At 41.7% G+C, this 18,207-nt stretch overlaps 1 protein-coding gene across 1 annotated transcript in view; it reads left to right on the top strand.

Moving 5' to 3' along the window:
- Positions 1-18,207, top strand: part of LOC128703256 (uncharacterized) — a 51,713-nt gene extending 33,506 nt beyond the window's left edge. Inside the window, exon 8 of the transcript XR_011394404.1 lies at positions 18,159-18,207. The gene's annotated coding sequence lies outside the window, so the exon portion shown is untranslated. The remainder of the gene's footprint in view (positions 1-18,158) is intronic.

Here is an 18,207-nt window from a genome sequence, read left to right as displayed (position 1 = left end):
GCACAAACATCTGTGTTTTCTTCATAAAGAAGCAATTGTTATAGGCCTATCCTTCACACACCCCTGCCCACAGGGGTTTAACGCTATTGCTATTGTTATTATTACATTAAAGGCTCTGTTGACTGGGTTAAACACGACCATCAGAAAATAGTCAAGTACATGGGAAATACAGATAACAAGAGGACTTGAGAGTCCACACTTAGGTAGTCTGTTGAGATCTGCTTTTTATCTAGCTGTATGACCCTTGTAAGCTTAGCGCTTCATTTTTTATTATAATGCTTTTTACCTAGATAAAGGACTACTGAATATTAGCCAGCTGTTTGAGGCGAGGATAGTAAAACAGAAGGCTCTCTCGCCACCCTCCACTCCCTCTGGTTATTGACGGCACGAAAACGAGGGGGAAAAGTATAACATACCATATGGGAAACCTGGCATGGGATTTACTGCTACTGTGACTAACATTGCAGTCTGGTTTTGCTACCAATTCGATTAACTTGGTTCGTTTTTGAATGATCGTTCTGGTGCAGTTGGTAATAATAATAATAATAATCTTTATTTCTACAAGTACATGTATACGTACAGGCTCAGCTGACATCAGTGACTTGCTACTATATAGAAAGCCCTTTGTTATGCAGAGCATTTCGGGCAGATTAGGTCAATTTTGTCCCAGGATGCAACCCACACCAGTCGACTAACACCCAGGTATCCATTTTATTGTTGAGTGAATATTGGACAACAGTTATGCTAAGGAACACGTCTTAATGTTTCCATCTGTACCGGGGATCGACTCCCGAACCACAGTGTTTCAGCTGACTGCTTAGCGATCGAGCTACGGGATACAGGAGTCAGTTCACCAAAAATCCGCACTTGAGAGAGGAACCTAATGGCGACGTTTCGGTCCATCCTGGACTGTTGTCAAGACCATTGTCCGGGTTGTTGGTGAATGGTTCCAGCTACGGTATTGTGACCTTTTTATTCATCAGGAATCCGTTGATTTCAGTTGGCCCCAGCGCAGTATTTAGTTAATCTTATTCCAATCCTTTAAGGCTGTGTAATAGATGGAAATAATCAAAGACCCCAATAGAAATAAGTCGCTGACTTATTTGGGGCTATGACAGGTAATTTACACACGTTACTAGGTATGATAATTTGTGTAACTGTATTTATGTGTACCTGTACCTGGAGTGGAGACGTTTCGACAACCCATGGCTTTATGAGTTGAGCAGAGAAAATAATACTAAAGACGGTGGAAGACATGAAGAAGTTATTTGAGGAGATCAGTCCCTTAGCCTAGATAGATCCGACCCACACCAGTTGACTAACACCCAGGTGCCCATTACACTGATGGGTGAATATGGACAGAAGGAATCGTATGGAAACACGTCCCGATGTTTTTCTAGCCGTACCCAGGATCGATCCCCGGATCTGTGTGAACTGAGTGCGCCAGCGATTGAGCTACTGGTTATCCTGGGGTACAAAGTCACTTTTGTCTGACTTTTTTGGAGTTATCCTAGGCAATTAACACATGTTTATATGTGTACCTGTTTACCTGGAGAGAGTTCCGGGGGTCAACGCCCCCGCGGCCCGGTCTGCGACCAGGCCTCAATACCTAAATATTTGAACTTTAAGGGATAATAATAATTAAGGCTGCACGCAAATTTTTCACCAATCAAGAATATTTTAATCCCTTAAATAGGGATTTAAGTAACTCTCAGCATATAGTTGTTAGTTTAATATGTTTATTATGCACCCCATACCCATCCTGTGGGCGGTAGTCAAAAGATTACAGAGGTACATAATTGGTCCAGGGACTGGACTCCAAAGTTTTGATAGCTGAGCAAGTTACAGAGGTAATGAACTCACAATTTACAAAGGTAATGAAATCACAATTTACAAAGATAATGAACTCACAATTTACAAAGGTAATGAACTCACAATTTACAAAGGTAATGAACTCACAATTTACAAAGGTAATGAACTCCAGGTAGGTCTAGTCACAATCATGACAAGTTACAAAGGTATTTACAGATTACAGAGGTACGTAATGGGTCCAGGGACTGGACCCCCAAAGTTTTGATACCTGAACTAGGTACACAGGTAATGAACTCACAAGTTACAAAGGTAATGAATCCTGTAAGAATGGTTACTTACGTTTATACATGGCTACAATCATGAACAAATTATAGCATATACACACTGAGATAAATACACCTCTCAATGTAAGTATCTTGTGTGACCTGTATTTATTATTATTTAAAGGACCCCAGTGGAAGTAAGTCACTGACTTTTTTTGGGTTATCCTAGGTTCTCTACACATATGCTGCTATGTGTGATAATCTATATAACTTTATTTGTGTATACCTGAATAAACTTACGTACGATTTAGTATATTTATTATTATTTTGGTTTTACATCAAAATATCGTTTTCTTTCAACGTCGTACTGGAATAAAATTAATGGGTAACTTAGAAAAAAAATATTTACCTTATTAATCGTGAAAGATAATATTTGTTGGGATTTTTAACCCTCTGGGAGGGGAAAGAGGGATGGTTAATCACCCAGGGTAACCCAGTAAAGTCAGTGTAACATCGAGGTCTGTCTGTCTTATTTACATTGTGGTCATTCACTCTAGTCTCCCAGGATGCCACCCACACCAGTCGACTAACACCCTGGTACCTACTTACTGCTAGGTGAACAGGAACAGCAGGTGTAAGGAAACAAGCCCAAAGTTTTTAACTGTGCCGGGATGGAACCCAGGCCCTTAAGACGTGAGCCACTAACTATTTTTTTTATTTTTTTTTGCTATTTTAGTTACTGTAAAGAACCATAGCGCATATGTGTGTATATATATATATATATATATATATATATATATATATATATATATATATATATATATATATATATATATATATATATATATATATATATATATATATATATATATATTTATATATATATATATATATATATATATATATATATATATATATATATATATATATATATATATATATATATATATATATATATATATATATATATTTCTCAACAAGTCGGCCGTCTCCCACCGATGCAGGGTGACCCAAAAAAGAAAGAGAATCCCCAAAAAGAAAATACTTTCATCATCATTCAACACTTTCACCACACTCACACATTATCACTGCTTTTGCAGAGGTGCTCAGAATACAACAGTTTAGAAGCATATACGTATAAAGATACACAACATATCCCTCCAAACTGCCAATATCCCAAACCCCTCCTTTAAAGTGCAGGCATTGTACTTCCCATTTCCAGGACTCAAGTCCGACTATATGAAAATAACCAGTTTCCCTGAATCCCTTCACTAAATATTACCCTGCTCACACTCCAACAGATCGTCAGGTCCCAAGTATCATTCGTCTCCATTCACTCCTATCTAACACGCTCACGCACGCTTGCTGGAAGTCCAAGCCCCTCGCCCACAAAACCTCCTTTACCCCCTCTCTCCAACCCTTTCGAGGACGACCCCTACCCCTCCTTCCTTCCCCTATAGATTTATATGCTTTCCATGTCATTCTACTTTGATCCATTCTCTCTAAATGACCAAACCACCTCAACAACCCCTCTTCTGCCCTCTGACTAATGCTTTTATTAACTCCACACCTTCTCCTAATTTCCACACTCCGAATTTTCTGCATAATATTTACACCACACATTGCCCTTAGACAGGACATCTCCACTGCCTCCAACCGTCTCCTCGCTGCTGCATTTACCACCCAAGCTTCACATCCATATAAGAGTGTTGGTACTACTATACTTTCATACATTCCCTTCTTTGCCTCCATAGATAACGTTTTTTGACTCCACATATACCTCAACGCACCACTCACCTTTTTTCCCTCATCAATTCTATGATTAACCTCATCCTTCATAAATCCATCCGCCGACACGTCAACTCCCAAGTATCTGAAAACATTCACTTCTTCCGTACTCCTCCTCCCCAATTTGATATATATATATATATATATATATATATATATAGATATATATATATATATATATATATATATATATATATATATATATATATATATATATGTTGCCTTTGTGGTAGTAGTCTTAGCTCCAGGTCCCTGTGTGTGTGTGTGTATTTTGCATATAAATAAATACCCACTCAGGTATTCCAAGTATTTAGTGTCTGTAGACTTAATGCTAATGATTAATAATTAATAAGTCAGAAAATCAACAGTAGACACTGGTCAAGTAGTCTGGGAATGTGTTCAGAAATAAAGATGCTTGAGTCAACAAAGAAAGCCAAGGTACTGCTGAGAAAGTCATCAGGATTTAAAGGTACCCCGTAGCTCGATTGGCAGCGCACTCAGCTTACACACTGTGGTCCGTGGTTCGACCCGCAGTACAGGTGGAACCATTAGGACGTGTTTCCTTAAGACACCTGATGTCTCTGTTCACCTACCGGTAAAATAAGTACCTGGGTATTAGTCGACGGGTGTGGGTCGCATCCTGGAGACAAAATTTACCCGAAATGCTGTGCATAACAAGGTGCTTTCTATATAGTATGTCACTGATGTCAGCTATGGTCTATATGCCTTGTACATATAGACATAAAGATTATTATTTTAGAGGTTTGAGAAAGGATTATTAAATCTAGATATGGGAAGTGGAAAAGAATTCTTTCTCCGTGTTGTAGGAAGCTACTAAACTACTGGGAGCGAGGGGCTAGTAACCCCTTCTGTATAAATTACTAAAGAAAAACTTTAGTTTTTAGTTTTTCTTTTTAGGTCACCCTGCCTCGGTGGGAGACAGCTGGTGCGTTGGAACAAAAATGGGATGGCAAGTAAGTTTATCTAGGTACAGGTACACACAAAGACAGTTACATAAATTATCATACATAGGAACATATGTGTAGATTATCCAGGATAACTAAAATATATCAGACAAAGTAACTTATTTCCATGGGGGTCCTTGTAATATCTTATTTAAACTTTGAAAGTTAAAACAGCTAAGTAACTCAAGTGTGAAAATTAGTTACAATAGAAGGAGATATACTAGGAATGAGGTAAACTGAGCAGCAGTCCGTTCCACTCCTTTATTGCTGTACAATAAAAGGTGTTTGAAGTCTGAGCACTGACTAGGTACTACAAAGTTGTTCCCTTCCCTTAGTGCTATACTTGCTTGGTTCCCAGACTTGACGAACTTAGTAGGAAGATATTCTGGACTCTGCTTGTGAACAGTTTTATAAACGTGATTTAACTTCAGTTGTTTTACTCTGTGTTCAACATTCAGTATATCTAGTTGTTGTAATTCATCCTGGCCTACAATGTTTACCTTTCTGAAATCAGCGCTGTTTTGAATCCTCCGTAAAGAGCAAAATGGCACAATACCGTGACTGGAACAATACACAGATAACCCACACATAGGAGAGAGGAGCTGACGACCACGTTTCGGTCTGACTTGGACCATTTACAAAGTTACATTAACGTCGTCGTAAGCTCCTGTCTCCTATGTGCGGGTTATTTGTGTAGCGAATCCTCCGTCTATACCTGAAGGGGGTTTCGGGGGTCAACGCCCCCCCCGGCCCTTCTGGTTTGTTCATGAAGATGGAAATTCAGTCATACGACTGTGAAGTCATTCTCAAACAGAAAATTAATTGTCGTGTGGGCTTCGATTTCCCAGGATGTCGTACCGCGCCTGGGGAATGGGAGGCAATCAGGTTTGATCCAAAGAACGGAAGGACAAGCCTAATTCTTTAGATCAAGAACCCCATCACCAGCATCAAGGAACCTACTTTGAAGGATCAGGAAATAATATAATTGTTATTTTTTTTTTTTTGGTGAAGAAATGAACAACAGTCTACCGGATTATATGTCTGTGTATATTTACAACAACAACAACAACAACAACAATAGCAATAATAACAATAATAATAATAATAATAATAATAATGAATAATGTTTATTTTTTCTATGAGTGCATACAACTAATACAAACCTAGTTGACATCTGACATACTAAACAGAAAGTCCCTGGTTATGAAGAACATTTCTGGCAACTTAGGTTAATGTTGCTCCCCAGGATGCCACCCACACCAGTCGACTAACACCCAGGTACCTACTGACTCCTAGATAAACAGGGGCAGCAGGTTTAAGGAAAAATGTCCATCGTTTCACCCGTGCCAGGAATCAATTGGAGACCCTTAGTGTGTGTAAGAAGCAGAGGATGCTGCCAACCAAGCCACGAGCGCAACAGATAGGAGAATTTATTCCTTTACAGATAGGAGAATTTATTCCTTTACATACTTCTGTGGTCATTACTCAAGATAACAGGAGTAAAATACGCCTGTCAAAAAGCATTTCGTCTTAAAATACGTTATATTTATAGCCCATGTAAATACGTTAATTTCTGAACGCTCTTAGCTTATATTAGAATTATATTTTACACTGTCTATGATAATTATGCTGTTACTGTTCCTAAATAAACTTATTTACAAGTGAGCAACAGTTGGGTATCATTAATGTTGAAAATATTTCACATATCTTATCAACCGGTCGTTATTATATACCATTTTGAACAAACCTTAGCCTTAATTCTAAACCAATGTTAGATAATCGCCAATAACAAGGGGTTATACCGGGTGTCCCGTAGCTCGATTGTTAGCGCACTCACTTCACACACTGAGGTCCGTGGTTCGATCCCCGGTACGGGTGGAAACACATGAGGACGTGGTTCCTTAGAACACCTGCTGTCCCTATTCACCTAGCAGTAAAATAGTTACCTGGGTGTTAGACGACTGATGTGGGTCGTATCCTGGGGACAAAATTGATCTAATTTGCGGGAAATTCTCTACTATACAAAGGGCTTTCTATATAGTATTTCATTGATGTCAGCTATGGTCTGTATAAGTTTTATCATGTATTTGTAGAAATAAGGATTATTATTATTATTATTATTTTATTATTATTAACGTCTGGCAGCAGGGGATACACCGTTAAAAATCTCTGGTTTATTTGTACCCGTGCGGACTGGCATTAGCAAGAGTGTAAATACCGTAGTAATGAAGTATCCAGGTGAATGATAATGAGGAAATTGTGCGACTGGAAGTGAGGTTGAGGTAGAAAAAATGTTTATTGAGTAAGCTTTTGGTCTGCCTTAATGAGAAGGATGACTGGGAGAGTGTCTCAAGTGTTAGTTGGTAGACAGTAGCGTTAGTACATGTGTAGTAGCTTCAAGCTACTTTAGTTGGTAGACAGTAGCGTTAGTACATGTGTAGTAGCTTCAAGCTACTTTAGTTGGTAGACAGTAGCGTTAGTACATGTGTAGTAGCTTCAAGCTACTTTAGTTGGTAGACAGTAGCGTTAGTACATGTGTAGTAGCTTCAAGCTACTTTAGTTGGTAGACAGTAGCGTTAGTACATGTGTAGTAGCTTCAAGCTACTTTAGTTGGTAGACAGTAGCGTTAGTACATGTGTAGTAGCTTCAAGCTACTTTAGTTGGTAGACAGTAGCGTTAGTACATGTGTAGTAGCTTCAAGCTACTTTAGTTGGTAGACAGTAGCGTTAGTACATGTGTAGTAGCTTCAAGCTACTTTAGTTGGTAGACAGTAGCGTTAGTACATGTGTAGTAGCTTCAAGCTACTTTAGTTGGTAGACAGTAGCGTTAGTACATGTGTAGTAGCTTCAAGCTACTTTAGTTGGTAGACAGTAGCGTTAGTACATGTGTAGTAGCTTCAAGCTACTTTAGTTGGTAGACAGTAGCGTTAGTACATGTGTAGTAGCTTCAAGCTACTTTAGTTGGTAGACAGTAGCGTTAGTACATGTGTAGTAGCTTCAAGCTACTTTAGTTGGTAGACAGTAGTGTTAGTACATGTGTAGTAGCTTCAAGCTACTTTAGTTGGTAGACAGTAGCGTTAGTACATGTGTAGTAGCTTCAAGCTACTTTAGTTGGTAGACAGTAGCGTTAGTACATGTGTAGTAGCTTCAAGCTACTTTAGGTAGTGAAAAAATTGTTACGCCCACAGTGTGGCTTTATCATCCACAATGTGGCTTTATCACCCACAGTGTGGCTTTATCACCTACAGTGTGGCTTTATCACCCACAGTGTGGCTTTATCATCCACAGTGTGGTTTTATCACCCACAGTGTGGCTTTATCATCCACAATGTGGCTTTATCACCCACAGTGTGGCTTTATCACCCACAGTGTGGCTTTATCACCCACAGTGTGGCTTTATCATCCACAGTGTGGTTTTATCACCCACAGTGTGGCTTTATCACCCACAGTGTGGCTTTATCATCCACAGTGTGGTTTTATCACCCACAGTGTGGCTTTATCACCCACAGTGTGGCTTTATCAACCACAGCGCGTCTTTATCACCCACAGTGGGGCAGTATCACCCACAGTGTGGCTTTATCATTCACAGTGTGGTTTTATCACCCACAGTGTGGCTTTATCACCCACAGTGTGGCTTTATCAACCACAGCGCGTCTTTATCACCCACAGTGGGGCAGTATCACCCACAGTGTGGCTTTATCACCCACAGTGTGGCTTTATCAACCACAGTGCGCCTTTATCACCCACAGTGGGGCTGTATCACCCACAGTGTGGCTTTATCACCCACAGTGCGCCTTTATCACCCACAGTGCGCCTTTATCACCCACAGTGGGGTCGTATCATTCACAGTGTGGCTTTATCACCCACAGTGCGCCTTTATCACCCACAGTGGGGTCGTATCATTCACAGTGTGGCTTTATCACCCACAGTGAGGCTGTATCATCCACAGTGGGGCTGTATCACCCACAGTGGGGTTTTATCACCCACAGTGGGGCTGTATCACCCACAGTGGGGCTATATCACCCACAGTGGGGCTGTATCACCCACAGTGGGGCTGTATCACCCACAGTGGGGTTGTATCACCCACAGTGGGGCTGTATCACCCACAGTGTGGCTTTAACAACCACAGTGCGCCTTTATCACCCACAGTGGGGCTGTATCACCCACAGTGTTGCTTTATCACCCACAGTGTGGCTTTATCACCCACAGTGTGGCTTTATCACCCACAGTGTGGCTTTATCACCCACAGTGTGGCTTTATCAACCACATTGCGCCTTTATCACCCACAGTGGAGCTGTATCACCCACAGTGTTGCTGTATCACCCACAGTGTGGCTTTATCACCCACAGTGTGGCTTTATCACCCGCAGTGTGGCTTTATCAACCACAGTGCGCCTTTATCACCCACAGTGGGGCTGTATCACCGACAGTGGGGTCGTATCATTCATAGTGTGGCTTTATCACCCACAGTGGGGCTGTATCACCCACAGTGGGGTTGTATCATTCACAGTGTGGCTTTATCACCCACAGTGTGGCTTTATCACCCACAGTGGGGCTGAATCACCCACAGTGGGGCTGTATCACCCACAGTGGGGTCGTATCATTCATAGTGTGGCTTTATCACCCACAGTGTGGCTTTATCACCCACAGTGTGGCTTTATCACCCACAATGTGGCTTTATCACCCACAGTGTGGCTTTATCAACCACAGTGTGGCTTTATCACCCATAGTGTGGCTTTATCACCCATAGTGTGGCTTTATCACCCACAGTGGGGCTGTATCACCCACAGTGGGGCTGTATCACCCACAATGGGGCTGTATCACCCACAGTGGGGTTGTATCTTTCACATTGGGGCTGTATCATCCACAGTGGGGTTGTATCACCCACAGTGGGGCTGTATCACCCACAGTGGGGCTGTATCATTCACAGTGGGGCTGTATCACCCACAGTGGGGTTGTATCACCCACAGTGGGGTTGTATCTTTCACATTGGGGCTGTATCACCCAAAGTGGGACTTTATCACCCAGAGTGGGGCTGTATCACCCACAGTGGGGCTGTATCATTCACAGTGGGGCTGTATCACCCACAGTGGGGTTGTATCACCCACAGTGGGGCTTTATCACCCACAGTGGGGCTGTATCACCCACAGTGGGGCTGTATCACCCACAGTGGGGCTGTATCTCCCACAGTGTGGCTTTATCACCCACAGTGGGGCTGTTTCACCCACAGTGGAGCTGTATCACCCACAGTGGGGCTGTATCACCCACAGTGGGGCTGTATCACTCACAGTGGGGCTGTATCACCCACAGTGGGGCTGTATCACCCACAGTGGGGCTGTATCACCCACAGTGGGGCTGTATCACCCACAGTGGGGCTGTATCACCCACAGTGGGGCTGTATCACCCACAGTGGGGCTGTATCACTCAGTGGGGCTGTATCACCCACAGTGGGGCTGTATCACCCACAGTGGGGCTGTATCACCCACAGTGGGGCTGTATCACCCACAGTGGGGCTGTATCACCCACAGTGGGGCTGTACCACCCACAGTGGGGCTGTATCACCCACAGTGGGGCTGTATCACCCACAGTGGGGCTGTATCACCCACAGTGGGGCTGTGTCACCCACAGTGGGGCTGTATCACCCACAGTGGGGCTGTATCACCCACAGTGTGGCTGTATCACCCACAGTGGGGCTGTATCACCCACAGTGGGGCTGTAACACCCACAGTGGGGCTGTATCACCCACAGTGGGGCTGTATCACCCACAGTGGGGCTGTATCACCCACAGTGGGGCTGTATCACCCACAGTGGGGCTGTATTACCCACAGTGGGGCTGTATCACCCACAGTGGGGCTGTATCACCCACAGTGGGGCTGTATCACCCACAGTGGGGCTGTATCACCCACAGTGGGGCTGTATCACTCACAGTGGGGCTGTATCACTCACAGTGGGGCTGTATCACCCACAGTGGGGCTGTATCACCCACAGTGGGGCTGTATCACCCACAGTGGGGCTGTATCACCCACAGTGGGGCTGTATCACCCACAGTGGGGCTGTATCACCCACAGTGGGGCTGTATCACCCACTGTGGGGCTGTATCACCCACAGTGGGGCTGTATCACCCACATATTAGTTGTACAACCTGGAAACAGTAGAAGACGAGGTAATGGGTCCCTCCGTCTACTTGTAGTAATAGAGGGTTACCTGGAGGTTATTCCGGGGATCAACGCCCCCGCGGCCCGGTCCATGACCAGGCCTCCCGATGGATCAGGGCCTGATCAACTAGGCTGTTACTGTTGGCCGCACGCAGTCCAACGTACGAGCCACAGCCCGGCTGATCCGGCACTGACTTTAGGTATCTGTCCAGCTCTCTCTTGAAGGCAGCCAGGGGTTTATTGGCAATTCCCTTAATGCTTGATGGGAGGCTGTTGAACAGTCTTGGGCCCCGGACACTTATGATGTTTTCCCTTAGTGTACCAATGGCGCCCCTACATTTAATTGGGGGCATTTTGCATCGCCTGCCCAGTCTTTTACTTTCGTAGGGAGTGATTTCTGTGTGCAGATTTGGAACCATTCCTTCCAGGATTTTCCAAGTGTAGATTATGATATATCTCTCCCTCCTGCGTTCCAACGAGTACAAGTCAAGTGCTTCCAAGCGTTCCCAGTAGTTAAGGTGCTTGACAGAACTTATACGTGCAGTAAAGGATCTCTGTACACTCTCTAGATCTGCAATTTCACCTGCTTTGAATGGAGATGTTAATGTACAGCAGTATTCCAGCCTAGAGAGAACAAGTGATTTGAAAAGAATCATCATTGGCTTGGCATCTCTCGTTTTGAACGTTCTCATTATCCATCCTTTCATTTTCTTTGCACGTGCGATCGTGGCACTGTTGTGATCCTTGAAAGTGAGATCCTCAGACATTACTACTCCCAGGTCCCTTACATTATTTTTCCGCTCTATTGTATGGCCAGAGTCAGTAGTATACTCTGTTCTAGTTATTATCTCCTCCAGTTTTCCATAACGGAGTAGTTGGAATTTGTCCTCATTGAACATCATATTGTTTACCGTTGCCCACTGGAAAACTTTGTTTATATCATCTTGGAGGTTAACCGCGTCCTCAGCAGATGACAGCCTCATGCAGATCCTAGTATCATCCGCAAAGGATGATACGGTGCTGTGATGTATATCTCTGTCTATGTCTGATATGAGGATGAGGAATAAGATGGGGGCGAGTACTGTGCCTTGTGGAACAGAGCTCTTCACTATGGCAGCCTCCGATTTAACTCTGTTGACCACTACTCTGTGTTCGATTTGTTAGGAAGTTGAAGATCCATCTCCCCACTTTCCCAGTTATTCCTTTAGCACGTATTTTATGGGCTATTACACCATGATCGCATTTGTCAAATGCTTTTGCAAAGTCTGTGTATATTACATCTGCATTCTGATTTTCTTCCAGTGCATCCAAGGCCATATCATAGTGATCCAGTAGTTGTGAGAGGCAGGAGCGACCTGCCCTGAACCCATGTTGCCCTGGATTGTGCAGATTTTGGGAATCCATGTGATTTGCAATCCTGCTTCTTAGCACTCTTTCAAAGATTTTTATGATGTGGGACGTCAGAGCTATTGGTCTATAGTTCTTAGCTAACGCTTTGCTGCCACCTTTATGGAGTGGGGCCCTCAGTCTAGTTGTAGTAATAGAAGGTAATGGGTCCATCAGTTTAGTAGTAATAGAGGGCAATGGGTCCCTCAGTCTAGTTGTAGTAATATAAGGTAATGGATCCCTCAGTCTAGTAGTAATAGAGGGCAATAGGTCCCTCAGTCTAGTTGTAGTAATAGAAGGTAATGGGGCCCTCAGTCTAGTAGTAATAGAGGGCAATGGGTCCCCCAGTCTAGTTGTAGTAATAAAAGGTAATGGGTCCCTTCGTCTAGTAGTAATAGAGGGCAATGGATCCCTCAGTCTAGTTGTAGTAATAGAGGACAATGGGTCCCTCAGTCTAGTAGTAATAGAGGGCAATGGGTCCCTCAGTCTAGTTGTAGTAATAGAAGGTAATGGGTCCCTCAGTCTAGTAGTAATAGAGGACAATGGGTCCCTCAGTCTGGTTGTAGTAATAGAAGGTAATGGGTCCCTCAGTCTAGTTGTAGTAATAGAAGGTAATGGGTCCCTTAGTCTAGTTGTAGTAATAGAAGGTAATGGGTCTCTCAGTCTAGTTGTAGTAATAGAAGGTAATAGGACTCTCAGTCTAGTAGTAATAGAGGGCAATGGGTCCCTTAGTCTAGTTGTAGTAATAGTAGTGCAGTGTAGTATTCCCCATTTAGCTTATCGACTGGTTATTTGATTAATGAGGTTTAAAGAATATCGACTACATTAAGGATCATTAAGACTGGTTGGTCGGTTAATGGGGTTTCAAGACTACTACACTAGGGTCATTAAGATTTATTTGTTGATTAATGAGGTTTAAAGCCTATCAACTACACTAGGGTCATTAAGGTTGCTGGCAGTCTTCAAGCTGGCACTGGACAAGCACCTAAAGTTGGTTCCTCACCAGCCGGGCTGTGGCTCGTACGTTGGTTTGCGTGCAGCCAGCAGTAACAGCCTGGTTGATCAGGCTCTAATCCACCAGGAGGCCTGGTCACAGACCGGGCCGCGGGGGCGTTGACCCCCGGAACTCTCTCCAGGTAAACCACCAGACAAGAATGCTTTAATCCCTGAAATAGATATTAAAATAAACCCAGTTTATATATACACACCGAGAAACACTTCTCGGTGTGTATATACACAGAGAAACACTTCTCGGTGTATATACACAGAGAAACACTTCTCGGTGTATATATACACAGAAACACTTCTCGATGTATATATATACACAGAAACACTTCTCGGTGTATATACACACAGAGAAACACTTCTCGATGTATATATATACAGAGAAACACTTCTCGGTGTATATACACACACAGAGAAACACTTCTCGATGTATATACACAGAGAAACACTTCTCGGTGTATATATACACAGAGAAACACTTCTCGGTGTATATATACACAGAGAAACACTTCTCGGTGTATATACACACAGAGAAACACTTCTCGATGTATATATATACAGAGAAACACTTCTCGGTGTATATACACACAGAGAAGCACTTCTCGATGTATATATACACAGAGAAACACTTCTCGGTGTATATACACACAGAGAAACACTTCTCGATGTATATATACACAGAGAAACTTCTCGGTGTATATACACACAGAGAAACACTTCTCGGTGTATATATACACAGAGAAACACTTCTCGGTGTATATACACACAGAGAAACACTTCTCGATGTATATATACACAGAGAAACGCTTCTCGGTGTATATACACACAGAGAAACACTTCTCGATGTATATATACACAGAGAAACACTTCGCGGTGTATATACACACAGAGAAACACTTCTCAATGTATATATACACAGAGAAACACTTCTCGGTGTATATACACACAGAGGAAACACTTCTCGATGTATATATACACAGAAACACTTCTCGGTGTATATACACACAGAGAAACACTTCTCGATGTATATACACAGAGAAACACTTCTCGGTGTATATATACACAGAGAAACACTTCTCGGTGTATATACACACAGAGAAACACTTCTCGGTGTATATATACACAGAGAAACACTTCTCGGTGTATATATACACAGAGAAACACTTCTCGGTGTATATACACACAGAGAAACACTTCTCGATGTATATATACACAGAGAAACACTTCTCGGTGTATATACACACAGAGAAACACTTCTCGATGTATATACACAGACAAACACTTCTCGGTGTATATATACACAGAGAAACACTTCTCGGTGTATATACACAGACAAACACTTCTCGGTGTATATACACACAGAGAAACACTTCTCGGTGTATATACACACAGAGAAACACTTCTCGGTGTATATATACACAGAGAAACACTTCTCGGTGTATATATACACAGAGAAACACTTCTCGATGTATACATACACAGAGAAACACTTCTCGATGTATATACACAGACAAACACTTCTCGGTGTATATATACACAGAGAAACACTTCTCGATGTATATACACAGACAAACACTTCTCGGTGTATATATACACAGAGAAACACTTCTCGATGTATATACACAGACAAACACTTCTCGGTGTATATATACACAGAGAAACACTTCTCGGTGTATATACACACAGAGGAAACACTTCTCGATGTATACATACACAGAGAAACACTTCTCGATGTATATACACAGACAAACACTTCTCGGTGTATATATACACAGAGAAACACTTCTCGGTGTATATACACACAGAGGAAACACTTCTCGATGTATACATACACAGAGAAACACTTCTCGGTGTATGTACACACAGAGAAACACTTCTCGATGTATATACACAGAGAAACACTTCTCGGTGTATATATACACAGAGAAACACTTCTTGGTGTATATACACACAGAGAAACACTTCTCGGTGTATATACACACAGAGAAACACTTCTCGATGTATATATACACAGAGAAACACTTCTCGGTGTATATACACACAGAGAAACACTTCTCGGTGTATATATACACAGAGAAACACTTCTCGGTGTATATACACACAGAGAAACACTTCTCGGTGTATATATACACAGAGAAACACTTCTCGGTGTATACATACACGGAGAAACACTTCTCGGTGTATGTATACACAGAGAAACACTTCTCGGTGTATATATACACAGAGAAACACTTATCGGTGTATATATACACAGAGAAACACTTCTCGGTGTATATATACACAGAGAAACACTTCTCGGTGTATATACACACAGAGAAACACTTCTCGGTGTATATATACACAGAGAAACACTTCTCGGTGTATATACACACAGAGAAACACTTCTCGGTGTATATATACACAGAGAAACACTTCTCGGTGTATATATATACAGAGAAACACTTCTCGATGTATATATACACAGAGAAACACTTCTCGGTGTATATATACACAGAGAAACACTTCTCGGTGTATATATACACAGAGAAACACTTCTCGGTGTATATATACACAGAGAAACACTTCTCGGTGTATATACACACAGAGAAACACTTCTCGGTGTATATATACACAGAAACACTTCTCGGTGTATATACACACAGAGAAACACTTCTCGGTGTATATACACACAGAGAAACACTTCTCGGTGTATATACACACAGAGAAACACTTCTCGGTGTATATACACACAGAGAAACACTTCTCGGTGTATATACACAGAGAAACACTTCTCGGTGTATATACACAGAGAAACACTTCTCGATGTATATATACACAGAGAAGCACTTCTCGATGTATATATACACAAAGAAACACTTCTCGGTGAATATACACACAAACACTTCTCGATGTATATATACACAGAAACACTTCTCGGTGTATATATACACAGAAACACTTCTCGGTGTATATACACACAGAAACACTTCTCGGTGTATCTATACACAGAGAAACACTTCTCGGTGTATATACACACAGAGAAACACTTCTCGGTGTATATATACACAGAGAAACACTTCTCGGTGTATATACACACAGAGAAACACTGCTCGGTGTATATACACACAGAGAAACACTGCTCGGTGTATATATACACAGAGAAACACTTCTCGGTGTATATATCCTGCCACCTGGGTGAGATTTAAATCCTTTGTGTTTAAAATATGTTTTGTAAACACAACCTGAGTTATAAGCTTCTTATTGTAATTATTATTATCAGAACAAAATTATTGTAGTGACCAACACATTGATCCCTTTACTTTAATAATATAAATTTATTCTTTATTCCTTATATTTTGTCTTTATTAAATTCACATAAAGTTACAAACTTGAATAAAAGATTTTATTGTACCTTGTTTTGGTGTATTATTTATTTTTAATGATTTTCTTCTCTCTCTTTTTTACATTCGTAAATTTTTATCCTGTATATGAATATGTAAAATAAGTTTTTATTATATATATTTATTGTTATTATCAATTATGGATCTTATATCGTCTCTTTCCTTATTACATTATCTTGTTCTTTTAGTGTTTTCTCCATTTATTTAATTGAAACTTTTAATACTATTTTGGTTTTCAAAGTTACGGTTTCCGTATCCAGTTTTTTCTGGTAACGTGATTTTTTTTTTTTTTTACGATTTGTGTCTGGCCATCCATTCTATAAATCTTTTTACGATTTTGTGTCTGTCCATCCATTCTATAGATTTTTTTTACGATTTTGTGTCTGTCCATCCATTCTATAATTTTTTTTTACGATTTTGTGTCTGTCCATCCATTCTATAATTTTTTTTACGATTTTGTGTCTGTCCATCCATTCTATAATTTTTTTTTACGATTTTGTGTCTGTCCATCCATTCTATATATTTTTTTACGATTTTTGTGTCTGTCCATCCATTCTATAGATTTTTTCTTACGATTTTGAGCCTGTCCATCCATTCTGTAATTTTTTTCTTCTGGTATAAATGCACAGCTGTTCTGAACTAGTTCCCTCCGCCATATTGTAAACAAAGGGGTTTTCATGTTTTTTTTCAGTAATTTATCGTAAAATACATATATTTTCCCCCCTGGTCACATACCTGGCCGCGGGGGCATTGATCCCCAAAACCCTCTCCAGGTATGTGTGTGTAATTACCTGCTTATAGCAACAGGAATGTTGCTATGCTTGTGATGTCCCGTCTTCAGTACTATACTCGCCTACTTGTAGTTGCAGGGGTCGATTCCCAGCTCCCGGCCACTCCTCTTCGCTAGTCGCTGCTAGGTCCACTCTCCCCCTGCTCCAAGAGTTATCGTACCTCTTCTTAAAGCTGTGTATTAATCCTGCCTCTACTACTACACTCTTCAGATTGTTTCACTTCCTGATAACTCTAAGGCTGAAGGAATTGTGTGTGTGTGTGTGTGTGTGTGTGTGTGTGTGTGTGTGTGTGTGTGTGTGTGTGTGTGTGTGTGTACTTCTCCTATATGTGGTTGCAGAGGTTGAGTGTATGTACTCACCAAATTGTACTCAGTTGTGGTTGCAGAGGTCGAGACATAGCTCCTGGCCCCGCCTCTTCACTGGTCGCCACTAGGTCACTCCCTGCTCCATGAGCTTTACCATACCTCTTCTTAAAGCTAATACTTCTTCTTAAAGTGTGTGTGTGTGTGTGTGTGTGTGTGTGTGTGTGTGTGTGTGTGTGTGTAGCAGCGTGAGGTGGCGTTGACCAGCGTCAATATTTTCACTTAATTATGCGCAATATTTTTTTTTATGACAGGTCCGGGACTCCAGCAGCAGCCTCAGAGCAGACTGTCCAATATATACCA

This window comes from Cherax quadricarinatus, chromosome 85 (genome assembly GCF_038502225.1).
Source record: "Cherax quadricarinatus isolate ZL_2023a chromosome 85, ASM3850222v1, whole genome shotgun sequence".
NCBI classification, from domain to species: domain Eukaryota; kingdom Metazoa; phylum Arthropoda; class Malacostraca; order Decapoda; family Parastacidae; genus Cherax; species Cherax quadricarinatus.
This window is presented reverse-complemented; position numbering and strand designations above follow the sequence as displayed.